Source organism: Rana temporaria, chromosome 1 (genome assembly GCF_905171775.1).
Source record: "Rana temporaria chromosome 1, aRanTem1.1, whole genome shotgun sequence".
In the NCBI taxonomy this organism is placed as follows: domain Eukaryota; kingdom Metazoa; phylum Chordata; class Amphibia; order Anura; family Ranidae; genus Rana; species Rana temporaria.
In genome coordinates this window covers 632,506,718-632,529,439 of record NC_053489.1, presented here as the reverse complement: position 1 = coordinate 632,529,439, position 22,722 = coordinate 632,506,718, and the positions used below count along the sequence as shown (strand labels likewise).

General features: G+C 42.5%; 1 protein-coding gene and 1 pseudogene across 2 annotated transcripts in view; one reads left to right on the top strand and one right to left on the bottom strand.

The window, feature by feature from the left end:
* The window catches only part of STK32B (serine/threonine kinase 32B), a 363,206-nt gene that overhangs the window by 321,085 nt on the left and 19,399 nt on the right, over positions 1-22,722 (top strand). The gene's annotated exons all lie outside the window — the stretch shown is intronic.
* On the bottom strand, positions 9,595-9,738 carry LOC120925208 (annotated as a pseudogene).

Here is a 22,722-nt window from a genome sequence, read left to right as displayed (position 1 = left end):
ACACGCAGCCACTGTGCTATCAGTTGTTTCCAGTGTGCCCATCACACGCAGCCACTGTGCCCATCAAACGCAGCCACTGTGCCCATCAAACGCAGCCACTGTGTCCATCAAATGCAGCCACTCATCTGTGCCCATCAAACGCAGCCACTGTGCCCATCACATGCAGCCACTGTGCCTATCAAACGCAGCCACCGTGCCCATCAATTGTAGCCACTCAGCTGTGCCCATCACACGCAGCCACTGTGCCCATCAAACACAGCCACTCAGCTGTGCCCATCAAACGCAGCCACTGTGCCATCAAACACAGCCACTGAGTGGCTGTGTTTGATGGCACAATGGCTGCGTTTGATGGGCACAGTGGCTGCGTTTGATGGGCACAGTGGCTGCGTGTGATGGGCACAGTGGCTATGTGTGATGGCACAGTGGCTGCGTTTGATGGGCACAGTCTGTAACCATCAATTGCCGCCAGTGTGCTGCCAGTGTGCCCAACAATTGCCGCTAGAGTGCCCATCAATTGCCGCCAGTGTGCTTTGTTCTATTGCTTTAAGTATATTCTTGTTTTGAAACAACATTGATTCTTTCTTAAAAACGGGGGGGGGGGGGGGGCGCGCAGTTTGCCATCTTCGCCCTGGGCACCAAATGTCCTGGGCACTGGGTGGAACATGTAACATGTTTCAAAGGTGAACTTATCATTTAAATGACAACGTGCTTCAAACTTTCAGGTGTATGTAAAGTATATGGACAGATTTCAGGTGATTTCTCTGACTTGCTTAAACTTTTTTTTCTGACTTTTCTTTACAGGACACTACTTGTAGCAATGGAGTACAACGTATTTCTGTCAAAATCTTACCAATAAACAATAGGGTAGATTCAGCAAGCAATTACGCCTGCGTATCCATAGATACGCAGCGTAATTGCTAAGTAGCGCCGGCGTTTCTACTTTCTGTATTCAGAAAGCTCGATACGCCGACTGTAGCCTAAGATACCACTGGCATAAGGCTTTTATGCCGTCGTATCTTAGGGTGCATTCTGACGCTGGCCGCTAGGTGGCGCACCCGTAGTTGTCAGCGTAGAGTATGCAAATTGCATACTAATGCCGATTCACAAATGTACGCACGGCCGGCGCTCGTTTTTTACGTCGTTTGCGTACGTCGTTTTTGCCGTAAGGCTGCTCCTACTATTAGGAGGCACAGCCAATGGTAAGTATGGACGTCGTTCCCGCGTCGCGATTTTCAAAATTTGCGTCGTTTGCGTAACTCGTTTGTGAATGGCGCTGGACACCATTTACGTTCACGTCGAAGCCAATGACGTCCTTGCGACGTCATTTACCGCAATGCACGTCAGGAAATTTTCCCGACGGAGCATGCGCAGTACGTTCAGCGCGGGAACGCGCCTAATTTAAATGATCCACGCCCCCTACAGGATCATTTAAATTATGCGCGCTTACGCCGGCCCCTTTTACGAAACGCCGCTGCAAATTACGGAGCAAATGCTTCGTGAATGAAGCGTAGCTCCAGTAATTTACGGAGGCGTAGCGTAAAAATGGTACGCTGCGCCGCCGTATCAGTGCGCGCCCCTAGCTGAATCTACCCCACTGATGATTATGATTGCTTGGGAAAAAGTAATTCTAGACCAGCAACCGTCTGCTTTTTTGAAAAGGTGCATTATCAATAAAGCACTCCCTCCTTTTCTCCCATTCTACTTTTTCTTGGGGCATTTTGTAAGATCTGTACAGTTAAAATAAAGAACATAATATAATCTCAGCAGGAGGCTTTATTCTGTTGGTGCCATGTAAAATTCAATCACACTTATCCACAGAGATCTGCCAATATGTCCAGCGCAGGCTAATTCACTTTTGTTGGACTTTCTGCCAACAAAATGTCATGTTTACCAAGATGAGAGGGACATTATGGCCATGCATATTTAATACGATACATAACATCCGAGGCATATGAAATGAGCAGACATTTTGGCACACAGAGCTAGTTTTGGCTGCCGCTGAGCACTTGATGACCGTGTGCCAGCTGCAGCTCCTGGCAGGAAACCACAGGTTCTACTGGAGAAAACTCTTATCCCAGAAAGTCATTAGTAGGTTTTTTTTTGCTTTTTAATCTCCTACAGTAAGTATGTTTCTTCTATTCCTGGGATAATGGCTTTAAAGGGCAGCTCTAAGCAAACAGCTAAATACATTTGTAAAGGAAACCTAAATGAAATGAGAAACAGGGCTGTAATTTTTGACCTCCTTAAAAAAAATACTCGCTGCATGGCTGCCTCTTACATCAATACTTTGTAATTTTTGCCTTACAAGCAACCAGAATAGAAAAAGTGAATTTGGGATTTTAACAGTGATTCTAGGGCTGGATTAGTATGACTGTCATGAAAGTGGCCATTTTTTAAAGGGAAATGTTAGCAAAGAGAGTCTCTAGCACAGATTCACTTTAAAGTTCAGTTGCACTGCCGTCAATTTTTTTCCAGCGGATATTTGGCTCAAACTTGTGTTGCATACACACGGTCACACAAATAATCACACGGAAATTCCGAATGTCAAGAACACGGTGACGTACAACACTACGACGAGCCGAGAAAAAATAAGTTCAATGATTCCGAGCGTGCGTCGATCTGATTCCAAGCGTGCGTAGGATTTTTTGTGCGTTGGAATTGCATACAGACGATCGGAATTTCCAACAAGAACTTTTGTTGTCGGAAAAATTGAGAACCAGCTCTCAAATATTTGTTGTCGGAAATTCCGACAGCAAATGTCCGATGGAGCATACACACGGTCGGAATATCCGACCAAAAGCTCACATCGAACATTTGTTGTCGGAAATTCCGATTGTGTGTACACGGCATTAGTTTAAATCAGCTAAATAATTTCCAGGTTCAACAAAGCAAAAGATCTTCAATATCTCATAGTTAATTTTCTTTGTAAAGCAACTACAGACTGGGAAAAAGGATGTCCTCTACTTTTTGCCCTAGCTTAGCTTACAAATCGTTTATTGGCACCTAAAGAAATACAGTGAACCAAATGGTTTTTAATACTGTATTTGTGATTTCAGTTGTTTAAAGCTCTTTCTAACTATTACGTAATTGCTGTGCCCAGTGATGTACCTTGGGGTAAGCGGGGGTTCATAATGGGTACTGCTAAATATGTGCAATATTAATCAACAATTATATATGAGGAATATACTACGCTAGTGAAACAAAAAAATAAAAATAATAAAAGTTGTACTAATAAAGCAGCTGCTCAAAAACGTGAGGTATATACATAAATATAATAGAAAAGGAAAAAAGAGCTGCGCTAAAACACTAATTGCAATCAACAATATGGGTTTAACGTGATGAAAATCCAATTGTGATTAATATAATCAAAAATATAAGTCCATATATTGTGTACAAAAGTGAGTATTCTTGACGAAAAACAGAATGTGCACCTCCACCACATAGATTGTGCGCTTACCAGAACGCAAGCTTATATAAGCCTGCAATTATTACATCCAAATGGGACCTTTATCCAGAAGTGGTGGAACAACAGCTCTCAAGGTAGAATTGAATTTGAGGCATAAACCATAAGGCAGGCAACCAGAAGACCTCAATCGTCAGGCAAGCTGAAGCAGTGGTAGATCCCGATGCCACTGCTTCAGCTTAGCCTGGTTATGTGTCTGTCCTGGTGCCCTCTGCTTACCATGCTGATCTACCAGATTTCAACTGTAAGTGTACTATACATTTTTGGTTATAAATCAGTTGCTTTTAGTCTAACTTGGATCCCACGCTTATGTCTTTCTGTTGTTTGAGCTGCACTGGATTACTCCGAATTCCTTTGTGGAAGGCGCAGGATCCTATTACTCAATTATCCTTAATTATGTTGTGGCTTGGAAGTAACTTTTTGGTGCCATTGAGTTTGTTTACTGAAGCTGGGATTTGTGGTGCGCTGTGGTGATTTGTGTATTTTCTTCTTGTCATGGATGTTGGAATGCTGAAGTGTTTCTACTTGAAATCTGTTACACAGTGGGGGGTCTTCTGCCCTGTCTTAAGGCTAACCCCCCCCCCCCCCTCCAGACGGCTCCATGGTCTGGAGGAAAAGCATTGTTCTGTGTTTGGCTGTTTGTGTACTGTGATTGCCCCCTGGGGCTTCTGTCTCATTACACATATCAGTCCTCCTATTCAAGCTATCGGACCAATCCCTGCTGACCCTGTTTCAAGTCCTCATTTGCATGGCCAAGAGGACCTAATTGAGAACTACAATGTACTTTACAATTGACCAATAGGAAAAAGTGGTTGTTGGGGGCAGGGTGTTCAAACTGCTGTATAAAAGTGTGTGTGCATCCAATAAAAGCGTCTCCTGTTTGAACTTACATACAGTCTGCCTGGTGTTTGTTCTGAGCTAACACAAATGGATTTCGAACAGCTGTAGTTCGAATCCCGGAGCATCGGATGGCCGAACCATCAGACGTTGCGAAGTGCAATCTGATTGAATAGTAGCAGAGGAGTGTCGGGAGAGTGGAACCAAGCGAGCAAGGGTCTCGTTACATTGGTTGGCAGCGGTGGGATTTGCTCTCCAGTTACTGGGACACTCCAGACCACCACAGTGAATGACCAACTATGCAGCATGCAGGAGAGCCACACAGAAAGACTTACTTGAGAGCCGTGGAGGGACCGGTGGGACAAAGAATAAGGCCACCCTGATCAGTGAGCTAGCCGAGATGGATCAGAGGGATGGTGATGCAGGACCCCGGTCAGTTGAACACTTGTTTCAGCAACGAGTTCGAGAGCGGTTGGCATTATATGGTGCTAACCCATCAGAGACCGCCGTACAGAATGCCATTAGAGACATCCAGCTCCAGAATGAGCGACAAGAGAGAGAACGAGAGCGACAAGAGAGAGAACGAGAGCGACAAGAGAGAGAACGACTAGCCAGTGACCGCCCTTCTCAGGGGGGTCAAACAGGCTTAGTAGAATGATGGTCCTCACAGGAATAATATGGAATCCTCCCATCTGTAGTCAAGGGGTTCCGATACATGATTCCCAAACAGAGTCAGGATGTAATCCACAAAGCACTCCTGGGTGAAGTCTGCTCTGTGTACCTGGCACACCACTCGGGCTCTGCACAACCTCCCCTCAGATGTTTTCTCTCGCTCTTCCGAGTTACTTCACACATGACATAGTCACTAAGGAACTTTTTCTGGGCGGTGAGTAGGCTGGAAGAAAAAATAATAATTAAACACACACCGGATGTGGGGCAAGACTCGCGCCCCCCCAGACGGAAGTTGACATTTCTAGCCAGCCCCACTTCCGTCTGGGGGGGGCGTGAGTCTTGCCCCACATCCAGTGTGTGTTTAATTATTATTTTTTCTTCCAGCCTACTCACCGCCCAGAAAAAAGACACGCAATTCCGACGCATGCTAGGAAACAATTCAACGCATGCTCATCCGGGTTACTTTCCACATAACATAGTCACCAAGGGACTTTTTCTGGGCGGTGAGTAGGCTGGAAGAAAAAAATAATAATTAAACACACACCGGATGTGGGGCAAGACTCGTGCCCCCCCAGACGCAAGTTGACATTTCTAGTCAGCCCCACTTCCGTCTGGGGGGGCGCGAGTCTTGCCCCACATCAGGTGTGTGTTTAATTATTATTTTTTCTTCCAGCCTACTCACCGCCCAGAAAAAGACACGCAATTCCGATGCATGCTAGGAAACAATTCAACGCATGCTGATCCGGGTTACTTCCCACATAACGTTGTCACTAAGGGACTTTTTCTGGGCGGTGAGTAGGCTGGAAGAAAAAAATAATAATTAAACACACACCGGATGTGGGACAAGACTCACGCCCCCCCAGACGGAAGTTGACGTTTCTAGCCAGCCCCACTTCCGTCTGGGGGGGCGCGAGTTTTGCCCCACATCCGGTGTGTGTTTAATTATTATTTTTTCTTCCAGCCTACTCACCGCCCAGAAAAAGACACGCAATTCCGACGCATGCTAGGAAACAATTAGCATTGAACTTCATTTTATCGGCTCGTCGTGGTGTTGTACGTCACCGCGTTATTGACGGTCGAAAGTTCAGAGTATTCTTGTTTGACTGTGTGTATACAAGCCAAGCTTGAGTGGAATTCCGGCGGAAAAATCATCCAAGGTTTTTCCAACGGAAAATCGGATCGTGTATACGCGGCATTAGGTAGATATGTATATTGAGTACAAGAGGACATAACATTGCCATGTCTTTAATGAGAACACATAGGATACCATTGCTGACCTTTCGTTCTGAAAATGCAAAACACCTCAATTCTGTGCCTCTGTTCTCCTCCTAATGGTATGTGCCCACTTCTAGTAATTAAATCAGAAGGGTTGGAGCATGCAAAGACTGTGCCATCCTTGAAAGTTACAGCCATTCTTCAAATGCAGAATTATACCTAAAGTGTAACTTCACTTTTGTTGAAAAAAAAAAACATTCCCCTCTGGGTGATCTTTGTACATTAAAAAGATTTTCATAAACTTTGTTGCAGATTCATACCTTTTGTTATTCTGAAGAAATCCCTGTGTGTTTGTCTGTATCCATGTTTAGAAATTAGTCTAATAGGCCTGTTTTTATAATTATCAGTCAGCTGCTGCACCTGCAGGGCTCTAATGAGGAAAATTGCTGGGTCTGCATCCCTTTAGATGCAATTTCATATTGGGAGTATCTTACAAAAAATGACATTTTTGTTGTAGGGGATGCCTGAAATGTGACTTGTATCTTAGTGCAAACTTCTGGGAAAATCAGTGAGCCAATCGCACAAGCAAGAAATTACATATCTGGGGGGCCTTCTGTACACATTACAGAACACTTACAGGTAGCCATATTGCATTTTACAGAAATTACAGAGTTGCAGATTGTAAAGAAAAGGTAATTTTTAAAAACGTTCAATTACAATATGACTATGGGGGTTATTTACTAAAGGCAAATCCACTTTGCACTACAAGTGCAACGTGCACTTGAAATTGCACTTGGAAGAACAGTCGCTGTAGATCCGAGGGGGACATGCAAGGAGAATAAAAAAAACAGCATTTTAGCTTGCACATGATTAGATAATAAAATCAGCAGAGCTTCCCCTCATTTCAGATCTACCCCTAAGGCCCCATACAGACGACCGAACATGTCTGCTGAAACTGGTCCGCGGACCAGTTTAAGCAGACATGTTCGGTCGTCTGTACAGCCGAGCGGACAGGATTCCTCCGTACATTTGCCCGCCGGGCCTTTTTCGAGCGGGCAAATAGTTCTAAACATGTTTAGAAACATGCCCGCTGGAATCCTGTCCGTCGGACATGTTCGGTCGTCTGTACAGACCGGCCGCCATCCCTCGCATGCGTCGAATGACTTTGACGCATGCGTGGAAGCATTGAACTGCCAGGGCCGCGCACGTCGCGGCGACGGCACGGCCTCGTCGCTGCGTATCGAGTACGCACGGATTTCTGTATGATGGTGAGTACAGCCATCATACAGAAATCTCCGGGCAGACATGTACGCTGAAAACGGTCCGGCGGACTGTTTTCATCGTACATGTTTGCTCGTCTGTACGAGGCCTTAGATTTACAGCGACTGAACTTCCAAGTGCACTTTAATTGCAATTTCAAGTGCACTTTGCACTTGTAGTTTGCACTTGTAGTGCAAAGTTGATTTGCATTTAGTAAATAACCCCCAAAGATATAGCATATTCTGATGACACGAAAGACGTATCATGATTGTCATCCATTGTATTTCACCTTGCTTAGCTGCATTGTTCCGGATAAAATTGCCCATACCTTTATTACTTGCAGAATACAGTGTACAGATTACATCTCCCCAAAGGCTAGTTCCATTTTCTTTCTGGAATAGCAATTTATAAATAAAACAAACCTGCTGCAGACTGATGCTCTCTCCAGGTCAAGCAGCATGGATTCACACAAATTGGAATGTGAAAAGGGAATATAGTAAAATGCATTTAGATTTCCTTTTAACCACAGCTCAAGACTAATAGCTAAAAACACATATGGATTACATATTTAGGAAATACGTGTCAAAAGATTTTCCAAGTAATGAACTTACCGTACTATTATGATCCAGCCTGTATCATATATGGATGGGTAGCACTAAAGGGTGACAACCCCATTTATATTCTGCAATTCTTTAGTCTCTATGTCAATGCCTGCTGTCTGCTCTTGATAATTTGCAAATATAGAAGTCAAGTGAGTAGCATGTTTAGAAGGAAAGTTTAACAGTGGCAGCCTCCATATCATCTATATCGTCTCATTACAGGTTTTCTTTAAACCTTGATCCACACCTAGCTTCTCCATTTTTAATGCATGTTTTTGCACGTGTTTCATGTGGTACTATTAAAGGGGTTGTAAAACCTCCTGTTTTTTCACCTTAACTTCTCCTAGGAAGTTATCTAATGCAGACAGGAGCTGCGAGAGCCACCGGGGGACCCCAGAAGACGGCGTTCAGGGCCACTATGTGCAAAACAAACTGCACAGTAGAGGTAAGTATGACATTTTTTTTTTTTTAAATCAAACCTTTAGTATCACTTTAAGGATTGACCCTAGGTTTACATCTCTGCGTGTTTGTGGGCTGCATTTGCACAGACACGGTAGTCTATTTATTTTTTCTATTGAAAAGCCTGTGGCGTGCATAACACAATCCAAAAACTTCACCCGGTGCAGAAAAAATGCGCACACACATAAAGAGTGATACACAAAAAACTGTGACGGGTGCATCGTCAAATGGTCCTCCGAAAATGACCAAACCCTGATCCCCCGGGGCATTAGGCTCCAGACGGGGACTGAGATAATCTGTGGTCCATGCAGCCGAAGCCGACACGGACCCAACTTCCTTAGAGGGTCTGCCAAAACAGAGCCCAAACTCGGTGAGGCTACCCCGAAGGGAGAGCCCACGAGAGCAGGCGAACTAAGCCAGAAGGCCATGTCCACCCACTCCAAAGACATTCAGGGCTGGCCCAAGGACCGGCAACCTACTAATCACACACAAGGTGTACAAACGTGCACCAACAAAAAAAGACGTAAAGTGACAAACACGGGGGTAAAATAAAAAATAAAATGGGGAAGAAAGAAGGTGGGAGATGTGAGTGGAAAGTGACCATCGTGCAATACAATGGCCGGCCCTCCGGCCAGGAAACCAAAATTCCCCTGGTCCTAGCCAAAAGGCTCAGCCCTAAAGGCAGGTGTGAAAAGGGTGTTTGTGGAGATCGTGATTATGGTGCCATACGAGTAAGTGCCCCTCAACACTCGTGCAATGTATGGCACCCCTGGACTGCCACTCCAGGGGCACTCTCTCCACAGGCTTTTCAACAAACCCTGACCCCCGGCCCGGACCAGCAGCACCCATCCCAGCCAGGAAGGAAGGAGTTCTGAGAGATTGGGGAGAGCCCACGACAATAGGCTACTCCCACTACTCCCATCCCTCCTTCCTTATCACATTCGGGAAATACTAACCGCTCCATCGGGTGGGAAGGAGGAGCAAGTGTTCTCTCCCGAACAACTGACCAGGGCAGGTACCACCAAATCCAGGCCAAAGGCCAGGGACCTGGCTCCTCAGCTTCGACCTCATGTTTCTTTGTCCAAATCAGAAGGCTTCCAACTCCACGCCAGCATGTTTAGCATCTGCCAACCACCATCCCTTTCCACCTCGCCGGTTAGCATAGCACCACCTACTGGCAACTGATAAGAACAGATACTACACTTGATCTTAGCCAAAAGGCAGAGAAGCGACACGGCAGTCAATTTATTTTAATGGGCTCCCGTGCCCGTGTTTTTATACAAAAAAAAAGGTGCGTTCCCAGCAGTTCCCGCACCCACACACTCATGGCGATTTTACATGTGTGGGGGTTTTTTGTTTTTGTTTAAAAGTACTGTATTTGCTGGCGTATAAGACTACCTTTTACACTTAAAAAAAATGGCCAAAAAGCAGGGGTCGTCTTATACGCTGGGTCAGCTGCTCGGATGCCTGCTGGATGTGCGGTAATACTGTATGTAGCTTCGGCTACATACAGTATATACTGCTTAGCCAATCCCAGTGAGCGACGTATTCAAATGAATACAGAGCCTGCTCGGATTGGAGTAACAACCTCTGCCAATCCGAGCAGGCTACATACAGTAGCCTGCTCGGATTGGCTTTGAGAGTCAGAAAGGCGCGGGCTAATGATGTTACAGCCTCTGCCAATCCAAGCAGGCTTTGTATTCATTAATAGAATACATTGCTCGCTGTGATTGGCTCCAGCTCCAGCAAGAATGAAGAAAAATATGGCTCCAGAAGGAAGAAATATGAAGCGTCGGAAGCCTCAGAAGGGGGGTCGTCTTATACTGTGAGTACAGGCTGTACTGTGAGTACATATTAAAAAACTGTAAAATTAGGGGGCCGTCTTATACGCCGGCAAATACGGTATTCAGAATCTGAATTGAGGTGTATGGGGCTAAAGACGCATATTGATGCACTACAAAAAGCACCTGTACAAGTTGGCTATGCACATGTGTTATCACATTCTGCAAACCAGTTCCAAGCTGAGCATTTGGGATGGGCTGTGGAAAGACCTGCCATCCTACCTTGTAGAATGTTTTTCAAGAAAATTCTATGGAAAAAACTCTTAGTATAACAGACATGGCGCTCGGGCACTCTGTCTCATACATAATGTTAATGAAGACACAGATACATTGCTTGTATAATCTTTCCTATTAAACACATTAGACACAATGAACATCTCATGGCTTCTTTAAAATGGATGTAAATCCACTCTCATCCTTTCTAAACTACTGCCATAGTGCTGATCTATAAGGATATATATGTCTCCTGCATGTATCCTTACCTGTCAAATGTCTCCCCTCTGTCTGTTTACTCTGTTATAAGAACTGAAAAACTGCAGATTCTGTGGGTGTATCTGTTGTCTGGAGCTCGATGGGTGGAGTCGTCATTTCAGTAGACTTCATGCCCTCCTCTACACTCCCCTTACACTAAATTCTGCTATGATCGCTAACATTCAGTCAAAATCCAGAAAAGTAACCACATGACTTCAGAAAAGGAGTAGGGGTGGGAATTAAAAAATAATGCCTGTCTCCAAGCTAGTACATGAGATATGTAAATAACCTGTCACTCACAGCAAGGGGGCGGAACGGACAAAAGTTTTTCTCTGTAAGTCACTGAACAATAAAAGAGGATTGCTCAGAGCTGGATTAACTCTGTGTGGCAAGACTGGGCACAGATGATAGGAAATCTTATACTGTACATTGTGACAGCAAAGAAAACATTTTTTTTTCGGGTTTACATCCACTTTAAGTTTTCCCCTAGAGTTCCCAAGTTCTTAGCAGGTAAAAAAAAGTTCCACAAACTGTTAGGCCCCGTACACACGACCAGTTTCCTCGGCAGAATTCAGCTTCCGACCGAGTTTCTGGCTGAATTCTGCCGAGAAACCCGGCCGTGTGTACACTTTCGGCCGAGGAAGCCGACGAGGAGCTCGGCGAGGAAATAGAGAACATGTTCTCTATTTCCTCGTTGTTCTATGGGAGCTCTCGCCCCGCCGAGCTCCTCGGCGGCTTCAGTGCTGAACTGGCCGAGGAACTCGATGTGTTTGGCACGTCGAGTTCCTCGGCCGTGTGTACGAGGCCTTATCCTTATCAGCAACATGGAAGCTGTTCCTATTGCACTTATTGCTGGTCCTTTGCTTGCCTTCATCCTGACATAACAGTCCCCTCATGATCAAATGACTCAAATGACTTCACATTCACACTTCACACTTCAATATCTTGTAACATTTTACTACACACACAATTTTATATGTAGCGTACCCCACGTAGGAGCTGCAGATGAACAGGGATCCCCCATTCCTGCACAGCAAGGCAGACCAAATCTTCACAGGCACACAGAGTCAGGGAACAGTCCATAGCTTTGTTTTTGTGGTTTATTAGGGGGTTAACAACTTGAATGGGGATAGAAGGTTATGGGATGCCCACTTGACTTCAGGAAACTTTGCTTCTCTCCAATCAGCCTCTGCTGGTTCACTCCTGGGGGGGGGGGACTTGACAGACTCCTTGTCAGTTCAGCAGCAGCCCATTACAGGCAGGAATTCACAGTCCCTTAACAGTAGCACACGTGGAGCGACACAGCATGTTACTTTCCCTTCTACTTCCTTTGTGGTCACTGATCCCAGCACCACCTCCTCAGGCAATACAAGCCCACTTGGCCATCTCTCTACATCTACACCAGTCTGCCCAACTGAGTCTTCACTAGCCCACCCGGCTGACACTCTGGAGATCTCTAGGGGAAAAGGTAGAAGACTTAAGCCCACCTCTGTCTTCAAGGGAGACTGTATAGATATGGCAGTCTCCCTCCCTTTATTGGTCCCCACCAGTGTTGAATTATTTACTCTGTCCTCTCTTTGTTCCCATGCCCCCAGTAAAGATTCCTCCATTGTGTTTTCAGTGGGATCCTTCCAGCACCTGAGCCCTGGCCAAAGGTAGGACAACTCTCCCCAGACTAGGGGGTACCCCTTTGGGCCACCGACAGCCTTCTCATTACTGTATCTCCGTCTTCCACCTGACTGCCCTGCTGGCATGGCCCCTGCCAGCCCACTTCTGGGGATTGGCAGAGGCCCCACATATATTCATGGTAGCTCCTCCCAACCCCCACCCTCTAGTTTTACAAGGTTCTCTAACCTTCTAGACAAGGGAGAGGCAACAGAGAGAGCAACCAGCCCTGGTTTCTATTAACCCTGACCAAATTGAGTGACTCAGGTTATTACTGGCCAGAGTATATTTTGCCTACTCTCTTACTACTAGTAGCACACGCTAGAGGGTGCTACATATAGAATTGTCCTACTTTTCTTGGCTTTGTGTGAGACATCATCATAAATTGTTAAAGAAGCTGTAACTGCATTGAGATATACTGTACTTATTAAGGGAAGTATGTAACTCCCCCAAACACCATCCAAAGTCCTCCACCCTGTGGAATGTGGAGAGCTATAATGCTGGGATTACAGCAAGCAAAGCACCATCAGTAAGAACATTTAAAGTATAACTAAAGGCAAGACTTTTTTATTTATTTATTTTTTATGGATTGAGTGGAGAGGGATTAGAACGCTTGCCAGTTTTTATTGCTGTTTGTGTACCTGTTGGAGAGATTCATCCTCTCTATTTGTCCTCCTGTTTACCAATATCTTTGAAAATGAAAGTAAAAGAAAATCCCACATTTTGGGTTGCCCCCAGAAGTCTTCTAATGGGGACACTAGTTCAGGTGACCTGGGGGTCCCCAAGAAATTTGCAGGGGTATTATTTTACTACCTGTTTGACTATGGGACAGTAGGTGAAGGGAAATCTTTGCAATGGAACACAGATGTCGAAAAAAATAAAATCACACTTACTGTATCCAAAATAAAAAAAGTTTTATCTATAGTTCTACTTTAAACCAACTTCCAGGTGGTCATTCACTTTAGTGGTCAGTCCGAGAGAAAGTGTTGGATTTGTACACAGTAAATTATGCCAGTAGTGCTATTGATTACTGTTTGCTTATCTGAATGATGTAGAATGCTATGGAATGATAGTAAAATGGAGAGGTAAAACATAAGTGTTTTTTTTTTAGTAAAGCTGGGGAGTGCAAAATCAGGCTCACTTCTACATAGAAACCAATCAGCTTCCAGGTTTTATTGTCAAAGCGTAATTGAACAAGCTGAACTTAGAAGCTGATTGGTTTCTATGCAGAAGTGAGCCTGATTTTGCACTCTCCAGCTTTAGTAAATAGTTAGTTTAGTAAATAAACCCCATAGTGTGGTATTCCAGTGAGCCCTGACTGAGGCTCTTACCAAGAGAAACATAGCAGGAGAAGGAATGCAGATAAAGGAACAATGATGCACATCTTTTGGAAGCAGTGGAACTACATTTGTCAGCAATGATTTCTGCAGTTGGATTCTGATAACTAGTTGCTTCCTTGTTTTTCTATACTGTAATTTCAATATTTTTATGCAACCACTGGATTTAGCATTGATATTCAAAACAATCGCTCCCATCTAAAGTCTACAGCCCTTCAAATAGTACCACCAGATCTACATACATCAATCTGTTTATACCTAGGACTTGCTAAGAACAATATATCAAACCTTGATTTGTTATGATTTTAAAATACCGCTTTTTCACCAAGGTAGTTTTGATCTAATTTTTTAAAAGTTCCCACATGAAAGAAATAAATTCAACAGCATAAATCTTGTTGACTTGATGAACATTAAAATATAATATTTTTGTTTTCTTCATTACTTGAAGCAGCAGTAAAATTAGCTATTAATTCTACCATTCCAAATGACTAATGTAAGGTATGTAGTGCTGCCATTAATAAGGTGGTTTATACTAAAAATAAATTACAAATATTTAATTTTAGACCATTTTAATGTATAGTGTAGAATTCTACCTCCTAATTTGCTGGATTATTTTATTTTAGTGTCAATACTCTGGTGCTTGTACATGTTTGGACCATGTCATTTTAATTGTGATAGTATTTTCACTACTAGTATTGTGATGAGTATTTATTGAGAGGAAAATATAGAATTTGTTAGATACATGGGGCCAAATCCTCAAAGGAGATACGCAGGCGGAACTGCTGTTCAGCCTGCGTATCCCTGTGCCTATCTTTGGATCTGATCCTCAAAAGGATTTTTCCAAAGATAGGCAGAAGATCTGACATCTGTAAGACACTTACACTGTCAGATCTTAAGATGCAGTACCGCATCCGCCGCTGGGGGCATTTCGAGTCGAAATGCCGCTTTGCGTATGCAAATGAGTACTTAGGCAGATCCACAAAGCTTTTTAGCTTTGTGTTTTCTGCGTAAGTTACGTTTTGCATACGTAAAATTAGTTCTGCTTTTACAAAGTGTAAACTAGTAACACCTTGTAAAAACAGACCTTTTTTTCGATCGCCGCGATTTTTTTTAAATTTTGAATTTTTTTTCCCGGCGCGTAACTTTTTTTTTACCCGACGCAACTTTATTGTCCCGTCACAATCCACAAAGCCCGACGTAATGTAATTTTTCGCGATGCACGTCGGGAAAATTACGTCACACGCATGCGCAGTACGGCCGGCGCGGGAGCGCGCCTCATTTAAATTGTAATCGCCCCCCGGAGAGGAGGACCGCCTTGCGACGGAGAAACTTAAGTTACACGGCCTGAAATTTCTAGGTAAGTGCTTTGTGGATCGGGCACTTAGGTAGAAATTTTAAGGCCGTGTAACTTAACTCGGAAAAGTTAAGTCACGCTAGTTTTCTGAGGATTTGGCCCATAGAACTTTAAGTGTCAGAAAGTCAGCACTGATATGAATTGGTGCCAGAAAGGTATGAAGATACATACTGACTTAAAGCGGAGTTCCGGCCACAATTTCACTTTTTAAATATAAATACCCCTGTAATACACAAGCTTAATGTATTCTAGTAAAGTTAGTCTGTAAACTAAGGTCTGTTTTGTTAGGTTGTTACAGCATTTAGACACTTTATAAAATAGAAATTGACTGGGGCCATCTTAAGTGTGGGCATCATGAAGCCAGACTGTATGACTTCCTGGATTTCAGCCTTGCAGATCTCGCACATGCTCAGTGCTGCACAAGTAGTGTAATAGGTTTCAGATCAGGTTTCAGCACCTGTACTGTCCAAGTCACATGATTCTTCGAGACTGGGGAGTGCACAGACTCCTGGAAAGTTACACCCACTACATTCCCAGGAGTCTGTGCGGTGTAGGTTAGGAAGCTTAAGCACCTAGGTGCAGGAAGTGGGAAGATTAACTATTCTGCCTAGCAACAACACTTTGAAGGAATCTAAAAAAAAAAAAATTTCTTAAAGGACTAATGAATTTTTTTTAAAACTACTGATGCAATGTTATATTTATGGGTGGAACTCCACTTTAAGAAGAAAAGTATGAATCCTATCGTTGCTGTGATAGTTTAGGTTTTTGGGTTAACTAGTTTAAGCGTTAAGCTGGGCTTTGAGTCAGGTGTAGGGTGACCATGTGTCCCGGATTGCCTAGGACAGTCCCGCATTTTGCAGGTCTGTCCCAGGCACCTTCATTCCAGGACAATACAGTGTCCCGGAAAGAAACTGACACAGCCACCACCCGGGCCAATCTGATGCCCACAAAAAAGGCCACTGCATCACAGCTTTACTCACTGATAGTATTTGTCCTGGCCGGGAATGATGGGGGGAGCACAATCCCCGCCCCCCTACTTGTGATTGGAGAAATCATAAATCTTGCGTTCAATCACTGTGCTGTGATTCATTACAGCACAAGCTGATTTTTGTGCTCACCCTAGTCAGGTGGGTTAAAGTATATGTAAAGTCAAAACGTTTTCTTCATTTTGGATAAATTTCATTCCCGATCACATTGATGATCAAGATAATTAGAGAAAGTGAATTTTCCAATTGGAGGCACAGACACCAATTAAAAACTGACAGCGATTTTAACCACTCACACTCCATATAAGTATAAAAAATATGCATTATATTTATATCAATCTGAGTTTTATTTTTTTTACAAATAGACGAAGAATGCATACATTAATGGCATTGACGTACCATCAAACATCTTACAAATACATAACACAACCTAACATAACCAAAAAAAGAAGAAAAAAAAATAAAATAATATGGTAAAAAAAGGGAAAACTGCCACACATAGACATCATATATTGAAAACCTATTTAGTCACACTTAGGTTCTACTCTAATTCCCAAAGAGCCTTCTAATTTTCTGATGATTGCTTGGAGATAGCACATTTGTCACTCTGTAACAGACTGAAAAGTGCAAATTGTCTCCTACCAGACTTTTACTTAACACACAGTAACATGAGATTAGCAAAAGCAGCCCCAAGGGTTGTGCCAGTGGAATCGAACTTCCCCTGCTTTCGTACGTGTTGAACGTCACCGCGTTTGAGAACGAGGAGATTTGGTCTTGACCGTGTGTACGCAAAGAAAGCTTGTCGAGTTTCTCGACAAGCCTAACAACAGACTCGTCGAGGAAAACGATGTGTCTTTTCCGACGAGTTCCTCGGTCGTGGCCTAAGATTACGTGCCCATTTATTTGTAAATTCTGGGAGCTCATGATGTTTTTTTTGTAAAAAGGATCTTATATATTGCTGATGTTTTGGTTTAGTATTTTAGATTTAGATTTTGTTTAAGGGAGTAGAGAACAAGAATGACAACAGTTACTGATATTCCAACCATTGCATAAATGAAGGCGGGAGTCTACCTTGATAGAATTTGTCTCACTCTTCGGTGAGACTCCTTATTCCATGTAAGGAAATGTATCCGGTCTACTGCAGGTGGGAATTGAGGATTGACGAATAGGGGTGTCATTGGACCTACTTGGAAGAAAACCCTAGCCGCAAAACAATTTTATACCAGATGTTTAATAAATGAGATGTAAGAAAGGGTAGGGAAGAGGATGTGTCTTGGTGGATACCAAGGGAACATAAATCTAACCAAGGAAGTTGAAAACTGATTTTACCCCTGTTCTATTGATACCCATTGTTTAGTATCAGAATAATGGAAGCAGTTCACTTACCTAGTCAACCTTTTGTTTTAGGTAATTATAAAGTTTTCCTATGTAATCCAGATCTTTTATGCCCCAGATAAACTTTGTAAAAGCAGATTGTAGAATGGTAAAAAAAAAAAGATCTGGGGATATTAACATGAATAGTTTGAAAAAAGATTAAAAAAAATGGATATTATGTCCATTTTCAATAAGTTAATTCTCCCGAACCACAAATATAGATTAGAATCATATTTTTTAAGATCCTGTAGAGTACGTTGCATAAGAGGGATATAATTTGTCGAAGAATAATGGGTCAGATCAGGAGGAATATTAATTCTTAAGTATTTTTGGGCAGAGGAGCAGAGTCTAAATGAAAAGTTATTCTTCAGCATCGTGACTTGATATGATAAAAGTGACACATTGAGGATTTTTGGATTTTGATACGTTTACCTTGAAATTACTCAAAGCTCCAAAACGCTGAAATTCGGATAGAATACAAGGTATGGAGATATGTGGATTGGTAACATAGAGTAACAGATCATCAGCAAACAAAGCAAGTTTTATTTCATGTTGATCTATTCTTATGCCAGTAATAGAGCGATTCTGTCTAATTGCTATAACTAAATGCTCCATTAATAGAACATAAAGCAAAGGAGATAGTGGGCATCTTTGGCAAGTACAGTTATGTATAGGGAAACTTGTAGTCAATGATCCCTTGATCCTTATTCTGGCCTTAGGTTTAGACTATAGCACTAAGATCTTCTTAAGCAAATTTGGGCCCATCCCTATTTGCATCAAAGATTGCTCAAGAAAAGGCCAACCGACCGATCGAAAGCCTTCTCTGTCTCAACCGAGAGAAGGCATGCAGGAATTTTAGCAGTTTGGGCATAGTCCATAAGTAGGAAGGTTTTTTTTGTGTTGATGCATGTTTCTTTTCCCTAAGGCCCCATACACACGAGAGGATTTATCCGCAGATACGGTCCAGCGGACCGTATCCGCGGATAAATCCTCTCGAGGATTTCAGAAGATTTCTATGCGATGGCGTGTACACACCATCGCATTGAAATCCGCGCTGAAATCCTCTGGCGATGACGTGTCGTGCCGTCGCCGCTATTATGACGCGGCGACGGGCGCGACGCTGTCATATAAGGAATTCCACGCATGCGTCAAATCATTACGACGCGTGCGGGGAATCCCTTTGGACGGATGGATCCGGTAAGTCTGTACAGACGAGCGGATCCATCCGTTGGAATGGATTCCAGCAGATGGATTTGTTGTGCATGTCAGCAAATATCCGATCTGCTGGAATCCATCCCAGAGGAGATTTCTCTGCGGAAACAGATCCGCTGGCGTGTACACACCATAGGATCTATCCGCAGAAACCCATTTGCTGGGATTTATCTGCGGATGGATTCTATCGTGTGTATGGGGCCTAAGAGTTATCTTAAAGAGTTAGGGTTAGGGAAAAAATAGGCTTATGGTAGGATGAAATAAGTGATTAGCTTGTGCAGGGATTATGTAGACCAGCTGTTGATATCTACTGAGCATTCTCTACTTTTAGTTCCCTTCTAAGCTGTTTGCTAATTTCTCTTATCTGTGCAGCCCTTGTTACTCTAGAGTCACACATGTGGGCCTATACACAGTGGTAAATGACACTCAGCCTCCCTCCCTCCTCCATGTCATCTCATTGCTAAACACTATGGAGAGGTATATATGATGTTGATTGATGGAAGCTTCACCTCCCTGTTAGTCTAAGCACATGTGACACAGCCTGTGATTGACTGAACCTCCCCCACGTCTCTTTACAGTGTCAGCAAAGTGAAAGCTTTTGTCAGTCAACTTAAACTTCACCTATACCATGTTATTGCAAAAACATAATAAGCATTTGCTTTGAAATATAGATTTAAAATCTTTAAAACACGTTGTTGCAATTATTTATTTTAATTCTATATTTTGAAATCCTTCTTTATGTCATGTGACCAACACAGCACCATTAAGCGCTGTACAGACACAGACTCATACATCAGCAAAGTACTAGAAACTCCTCCCTTAGAACTTTTCCTGAGGACAGGAAAGACCCTGGAAACATCATGTGACCTCTAAACAGCATTGATTAAAAAAGGTACTCACATGCATCGCATACTAGCACATTATGTGAAACTTACCTGAAAACAAAGCCTTCCAGCGATGTGTTGTCACTACTGGAGGCTGCTTCCATCTTCACCCGGTCTTTCTTTCCGGGTTTGCGTACTCCGGCTGTGTGAGTAGCCGGAGCCGCGATGATGTCACTCCTGCGCATGCGCACGGGAGCCACCGTTTGCGACTCTAAAGGAATGGCCCGGTTGGAGTGGCCTTTTATTGTGGCCAGCCTAAGGCACACCTGTGCAATAATAATGCTGTCTAATCAGCATCTTGATATGCCACACCTGTGAAGTGGATTACCTTGGCAAAGGAGAAGTGCTCACTAACACAGATTTAGACAGATTTGTGAACAATATTTGAGAGAAATAGGCCTTTTGTGTACATAGAAAAAGTCATAGATCTTTGAGGTAAGCTCATGATAAATAGGGGCAAACACAAAAGTGTTGTGTTTATAATTTTGCTCAGTGTAGCTGTAATTGTCCTACATAATAATCTATATATATAAAACTCAACGTGTGTGTGTGTGTGTGTGTATGTATGTATGTATGTATGTATGTTCCAGCATCACGTCCAAACGACTAAAGATATTAACATGAAACTTGGCACACATGTTACTTATATGTCAGCAACAAATTTAGGATAGGTGATTTAACCCTTACCCACCCCCATTTGCCTTGGTCGGGGTTTTTCTTTAAAGTCCTATTCAACTCTATGGGAAATACATGTTACTTCATAACTTCCAAACGGCTGTACATATTTCGATAACACTTGGTCACATGTTACTTATATGTCCACTTAAACTATAGGATAGTTAATTTATCCCTTAACTACCCCCATTTGTGAGGGTCGGGGTTTTTGTTTAAAGTCCCATGCAAATCAATGGGAAATGTATGTTCCCACATAACTTCTGTACGCCTGGAGATATTTCAATAATACCTGGTACACATATTACTTATATGCCAAATAAAAATATATGACAGTTAAATTAACCCTTACCAACACCCTTATATAAAAGATGGGTATATTTATATTACTATGATTTTCCTCCCCAAAAGGTTAAGATAGGAAGACCGGGCAACGCCGGGTATTCAGCTAGTATAATAATAAATGTGAATCCTCCTTTAAACGTTGTGCCAACTCACTGTAAACTTCAGTGATAAATACCACCACCAGGTGAATTGCCCGCTCACCTTAGAAAGTTATCCCACTGGGTCTAATCACACCTTTTAGCTGGTATATCTGGTATATCTTTAATGTTCCTAATGGGGAAAATGCCACTGCGTCTTGGTCTATAAGTCTCCTCCAATGAAATGGACAGACTATTTCTCTGGAGTGGCTCAGAGTAAGAAAAAAAGAAAGCTGGGGGTACATCCACAAAGGTCCTTACTCAAGTCCCTCCTGTTACTGGGTAACAAGTGTTTATTCATTTGTTTTATACTGGTGGAATGAGCGCACCATTCCCCTAAATTGTTATTTTATTAACAAAGACACAAGAAATAATGTGAGTAGACAAACAGATAATAACAAATATGCATATGCGATATTTCATATGTACCCAGCCAAAAAAAAGGAGCGTGTTTTTTTTTTTTTGTTCTGAACGCAATAACTGAAAAAAACAACCCACTAAAAATCTAAAGAAAACACTTTTTTTTTTTTTTAAATAACATTTTATTAAAGGTTGTATCACATTACACATGACAAACCAAACAGCAAAACACAAATAAATAATTACAAGAGAAACTGCACAATAAACAGTACACTTGTCCTCACATAGTTCAGATGTTAATATGCAATTCCAGAAGAATAATAAAGTAAAAACTGGCATCGGAAAAGAACTGAGAAGCATCTAAAGATTCTTAAATCAGTCGATTATTAAATGTCAAGGAGAACACTCTTACTTTGATTAAACATTATTGTAGTGAGGAATATACAATATACATAAATAAACAGACTATAAAATGAGAAAGTATAAGCCACCCTACGACTATAAGCACATTGTAGGCATGCCAAACTATCATGTAGAACAACTGATCTTATCGATCACAACATTTATGCCTGTTGGAGCATGACTTTAGCAGAACCATTAGCATTGTAATAGCTGTAGAGATACAAGAGCTAATGGGGCCAGTCCTGGAATTTGTAACCAAGGGTCCCATAGTTTGTTAAACTTGAATGGAGTACGACAGTGCTTAAAGATACGTCTCTCTTTAAGCAAGTTAGAGTTAACCTGCATACGCCACTCCTCAAACATGGGAGGCATTGATTGGCGCAATCTATTTTATCAAAACACACTTGCGTGCCCAAACCTCAAAAAAATCTAGAGATAGCAAACCGGTCATGGGGCATACATAGTTCTTCATCTAGGAACCCTAATATGCAGGTCAAAGGATCATTATGTAGAGCCACTTGAAATGCCTGATTATTGGCATCAGTTATTCAATTCCAGTAACGTACTCGTTTGAGGCATTTACAGAACATATGTAAATGATCAGCAGGATAATCACAATATCTAGGGCAATCTGGGTTCTCTCTCTACAAGGACATTAATGCAATTTATTGGGTGTACATAATGCTCGATGGATAACAAAGAGTCACCAAAGGGTACCTTTTGTTACCCTTGGTTACCAAAGGGTAACCAAGGGTACCTGTTCTAAAACAGATCGCCAGATCTCTTTATCTATGGTCGTTATAAGTTACTTTGGGAACGGTTAAAAAAAACGTGTAAAAAAAGGATATACTGTAAGGTCCTACTTATCAGTAAACAGCAAAATATGCTTTCTTTATTACTAAAGTAATAAAGTTGGAAGGAAAATCATTATTTGAATACTTACTGCAAACACAGTGTGAAAAGAGTAGGGCGCAGTAGGTGTGAGATAGCATATGGCCTGACAGGTTGCTTTCTAGGGAGAGTGAGAGACTGACAGTCCATGGAATAAGATGCAATAAGACCTGCACTGACTATACCCAGCAGGATACAAATTCCCATGAAAGCCTACAAAGACATCAATTGTACTGGGAAATAAAAAGAGATCAACCTTTAGAAGATGACACTTATCATTGTTTAT